Source organism: Zingiber officinale, chromosome 4B (genome assembly GCF_018446385.1).
Source record: "Zingiber officinale cultivar Zhangliang chromosome 4B, Zo_v1.1, whole genome shotgun sequence".
In the NCBI taxonomy this organism is placed as follows: Eukaryota; Viridiplantae; Streptophyta; class Magnoliopsida; order Zingiberales; family Zingiberaceae; genus Zingiber; species Zingiber officinale.
Window position 1 is genome coordinate 14064212 of NC_055993.1, and position 5141 is coordinate 14069352.

At 47.9% G+C, this 5141-nt stretch overlaps 1 long non-coding RNA gene across 1 annotated transcript; it reads left to right on the plus strand.

Annotated features, from left to right (window-relative positions):
* Window positions 1-564: 564 nt before the first annotated feature.
* Window positions 565-1516, plus strand: LOC121977414. Its single transcript, XR_006110809.1, has 3 exons — window positions 565-1000; window positions 1073-1173; window positions 1457-1516. It is a non-coding gene; the product is annotated as an uncharacterized LOC121977414 (long non-coding RNA).
* The last annotated feature ends 3625 nt before the right edge of the window (window positions 1517-5141 follow it).

Below are 5141 nucleotides of genomic sequence, written 5' to 3' on the forward strand. Positions count from 1 at the left end.
TTGTACTTCCTGGCCCTCCACCGCAGGTCTGTAGATCGGGCTGACTCCGCTCAGCTCTGCCGACCTCGACTTGCGTCCTGCACTTTGTACTTCCTGGCCCTCCACTGCAGATCTGTAGCTCGGGCTGCTTTTGATCAGCTCTGCCGCTCCCGGCCCGTTGACTTATACTTCCAATTCTTGGCCTCTGCTTAACTCTACCGACCTCGACTTGCGTCCTGCACTTTGTACTTCCTGGCCCTCCACCGCAGATCTGTAGCTCGGGCTGCTTCTGATCAGCTTTGCCGCTCCCGGCCCATCGGCTTATACTTCCAGTTCTTGACCTCTGCTTAACTCTACCGACCACTACTTGTGTAAAATACCGGAAAATAGGCGAATATTAATAAGAGATTTTTCTGGAATTTTTGGAAATTTTTCAGGAATTTTTCGGAGCTCGTACGAACGAGTTAACGGGGATGAAAACGGAGCCAGGGAAAAACCTGTTTGGGCGACCCATTTAAGCGAGGAAATATTTATAATTTCATTTCCTTTTTCTTTTAATTTCTTTATTTGTTTTCTTTTTTTTCTTTCCCCGCCGAAGCCCGCGTGCCATTCTTCTCCTTGTGCGTTTTCTCTTCTTCTCTCGAGCCCTAACCGACGCCGCACGGTTTCGCCGCCGCACACGATCCGCCGGCCGCCGTTGAGCCCTGCCGAAGCCGCTGTGCCCTCTTGCGCCGCTGCCCTCTCTGGATCGAAGCAGCGCCGGCCACCGCGACTCCCTCTTTTCTTCTTCCCGAGACCTCGCCGGCCACTAGGTTTAACCTAGCGCCATTGCCCCTCTCCGATTCTCTGTGCCGGCGACCGAGCCTCCCTTCCTCCCCACGGCAGAGCACCATTTCTTCCTTTATTGTGCCGTGTCTGGTTTAAATTTGGCCGAGACTTCTTCTGTGCCCTAGACCTCTTCACAGCCGGTTCCTTTCTTCGCCACCAGAAGCCGATAGAGAGGAAGAAGTGTATCAAGTTGGTAAGGCATCATGTTTCATTTGATGATTTAGATATTATGTGATCAATTCATATTTTTCCTCTTGCTCACCAGAGACATTTGGTGGTTGAAGTAATTTGGTTGTGGAGTCTAGTCTTCTCCCGGTATCAACCATCTGTGGTTGAGAATCAAACAGAAGGGAAGAATTATAAGAGGTGAGGTTCTATGCACTGGGGTATTCGGTTGGTGGACTTAGGTTTTAATGTGGACAAGTTAATCGATGGCCAGTTAAGGTTGATTAATAATTAGGATTTTCTTAATTGAGTTAAGAGTTTGATTTAGTTATTTGATACAGGTTGAGTAACTAAATTTTATGTGTTTAATTAGGTAGGTTAATGATTATGACTTAGGGTTTTGCCCTAAATTATGTTGGGAATTTTATTTAGCAATTCATTTGAATTTTTAGCTAAATAAAATATCTGTGTATTGGTATCACAGGACCTTGACGCGAGACGAGTATCTCGACGTCCGGATTTGGACGGATCGGACCTTTCTATTTTCGGAGGCGGGTACTTTGACTTATGTCTTTTGATATGCATAATAAAGTGTTTAACATATAGCAAGAATTGTGTTTTCCATTTTATTCGGTTGGTCACTACATGATCTGTTACATGTTGTTTGTTTATTTATTTTGCACTGCATGTTATTATTTATCTGACCATACATGCTTTCGGTAGTGACCCAACCATGTGATACATCATGTTCTGGACCTAGGGTTTTATATGATACCCTATCTGTTTGTGTACCTTCCATTTGACACATTGACTTGTGGTACACCTTGTATTTATGTATGGATCTTGCTATGCTATTCATGAGATTGCCATGCTTAGTGTCATGCATCATGTTTGCATCTTTGTGCGATTATTGCTCCGCATGGTTGAGCCCATCGCCCGATTCATATCTTCACCACCACCCACGGGTTAGTGGTATATCGAACAGTGTGTGTGGCGGTTCATCTGTTGCTCCGTTAGTGCGAGGACTCGGTAGCCGTGATCGCAGCTCTGTTGCTCCGGCATTTAGTGTAGCGTAATGGCCGGAGATGGTGGACTTTGTTTGGCTCCGTTGGTCGGATGACTCGTGGTAGCCAGAGATATCCTCCCGTCGTTGTGTCTGGGAGATGAGCGTTCGAGCTCCCCATTTATGAGTTGGGGCGGAGGGCGAGTACTCGACAAGATTCCACTCGATCGTCGGGCATGATGTCCGTCTTGCGGTCACCATACGTTATTATCATTTTATTGTTTGTGATTCTGCACTTATATCTGCGTTTATGGATGCATTTGATTGACATACATACAAGATTATTTTCTTCGATCCGACGACTTGTTACCTTTGTACCTTGATTCCGGTTAGTACAGTTATCTCCCGATTTCATTTCACATTTATTCCTTCTCGTATTCGGGAGACTGATTAGTGTTATCCGTTATTTGTTTTATTATGTATATCACCAGTTACCTGTTGAGTGTTGGACTCACCCCGCCTCTATTGTTGATATTTTCAGGTTGAGGCGTCAGGAGAGAGTTCCAGCCCCCATCTGCACGTAGAGCTAGTTCTCTACTAGTTCGTTATTTGTTTTATTTTGGTTTTTTTTTCTATATCAGACTTTGTTTTAGCATTGTCTTTGGATTTTTACTATGGATATTGTATGGAGTGGTACCTTTTGATGGATTTTTGATATGATATTGGATTTCATTCTACTACGTGCCTGCCTGGACGGCAGAAGAGGTGAGTTCGTTGAATTTGAGCTTTACGAGTGTAGTGGAGTAGGGTGGATTTTGAGTCAGAGTCCTATTGTTATTGATTACTGTTATTAACTGCGTGGTTGTGACAGCCAGAGGCTGGATATCTTTATTAACTGCGTGGTGTTTGTCTTTATTTTTTTTTGTTATCATTCCAGCCGCCTGTGGCTGATGTATATGTGATATGTAGAAAGTTTCATATTGTCCGCCGTACAGGGGAGATGCTGCCGAAATTTCTTCGGACAGAGACTCCTCTGGGGCGTGACAACTTGCGTCCTGCACTTTGTACTTCCTGGCCCCCCCACCGCAGGTCTGTAGCTCGGGCTGCTTCCGCTCAGCTCTGCCGACCCCAACCCGCTTCCGCCTATGCTGAGCCCTGACTGCCCTGTCAGCCTGCCCTTTTTGAACGCTAAGTCGTCATGACTATTGACCGCCACCTCCTCGTAACTTTTGACCGCCACATAGCCTGGACTTTTCCAATCCTTTCCTCTTGGGCCCCTCCATCACTAACCGTATCACAAGCCCCCCCCCCACAAGTCTAGTCGAAGGAGGACGACAGTCTGACTGACTAGACCTCTACACCTTTCTGTAACTTCGGCCTATCTTTGTGATCTCAGCAGATCTCTGTGTATCTGCCTCAGCGTATCTCTATGATCTCAGCATATCTCTACGCACCCTGCTTCCTGCGTCACGCATCAGCTTTTGTGTCGCATTGCTTGGGATACCATGCCTTCTTCCTTACTTCACCAGTCGCTTGGGGTGTCGCGCCCATGCCTTTGCTTTGACTTGGCCCCCCGCCTTCTTTATAAAGAGCCTCACGGTCACTTCTTCGCTCTATCCTTCTTCATTCCTGCTTCCCTACTATCTCTTGCTCACCCGCGCTTTACCTGCTTCTTTCCTCCGAAATGCATTCTCCTTCTTTGGACGAAGTTACTCAACTACCTTCCCAAATGCGGATAGATCAGCTCACCTCGCAACTTGCCGAGAAAGAACGTGAACTGGAGCGCCTGTCCAGGGATCGGGCTCGTCTGTTGGCTGCCTTGCATAACATGGACGCCCTGTATCGTCTCACAAAATCTCGCGTGCATGCAGAAAAGGCAATGAAAGACGAATACCAGTTTGATCTGCAGCACCAAATTAGCCGCCAAGACCGTTTGCAACGAGAGCATGAGACAGAGTTATCTCTCCTTCGTTCAGGCCTTGAGGATAAGCAACGTACTATCACTCAGCAGCAAGCTGTCATCAGCTCTTTGCGCGCGGAGCTGGCTCAAGCTGTGAACGCCCCCGAATCTCCCGACAGGTCTTCACGCGGAAGTGCTCATTCCCCAGGGCCCATCTTTTCCCCGAGTTCAAGCTGGCCTGGGGAATAGTTGTCGCGGTGGCTCCTTTGCCAAATGGTGCTTCTGCTTGTGGCCTAGGCCGTATCCATCCCTTGCTGAACGGCGTTGCTGCGCTCGTCGATCCGTCCCCTTTTGGCCCAGTTTCTCCTGCTCAATTTTCATCTAGCAAACACGTTTTTAGAAATTGGCCCCTGTGTAGGAGCCTAGAGTCGCTTCATGATTTCTTTTCATGCATGTGTTTTAGATGACAAAGTCAATGTAGTGCTTGAAAATTGCAACTGTGATGAACGTGTAAAACCTGATTTCGTAGTCAATATTGGCGCTGTAGGAGTAGGGTAGATGGCCTTTCACGCCCCTTGCCCTTTGTATTTGCTGCATATTTGCAATTTGCATAAAATAATTCCAGATACAGCTGACCTGATTACGGAAAACGTTCTGCTCAAGGTGAGGCTCATCTCTCGGAAAGGTAGTTAGGCATATGCACCGAGTTCGCTTATGGTTTTCGCAGAGGGGCTGAGTTTTGGTTCCCGCATGGGGCCGACCTGAAAGGTCGTTGGGCGTGAGAGCAGAGCTCACTTATAACTCGCACTGGGGCGAGAGTCTGGGATTACCGACCTAAAAGGTCGTTGGGCGTGAGCACAGGGCTCACTTTTAATTCTCGCATGGGAGCCGACCTAAAAGGTCGTTGGGCGTGAGAGCAGAGCTCACTTATAACTCGCACTGAGGCGAGAGTCTGGGACTACCGACCTAAAAGGTCGTTGGGCGTGAGCACAAGGCTCACTTTTGATTCTTGCATGGGAGCCGACCTGAAAGGTCATTGGGCGTGAGAGCAGGGCTCACTTATAACTCGCACTGAGGCGAGAGTCTGGGACTACCGACCTAAAAGGTCGTTGGGCGTGAGCACAGGGCTCACTTTTAATTCTCGCATGGGAGCCGACCTAAAAGGTCGTTGGGCGTGAGAGCAGAGCTCACTTATAACTCGCACTGGGGCGAGAGTCTGGGATTACCGACCTAAAAGGTCGTTGGGCGTGAGCACAGGGCTCACTT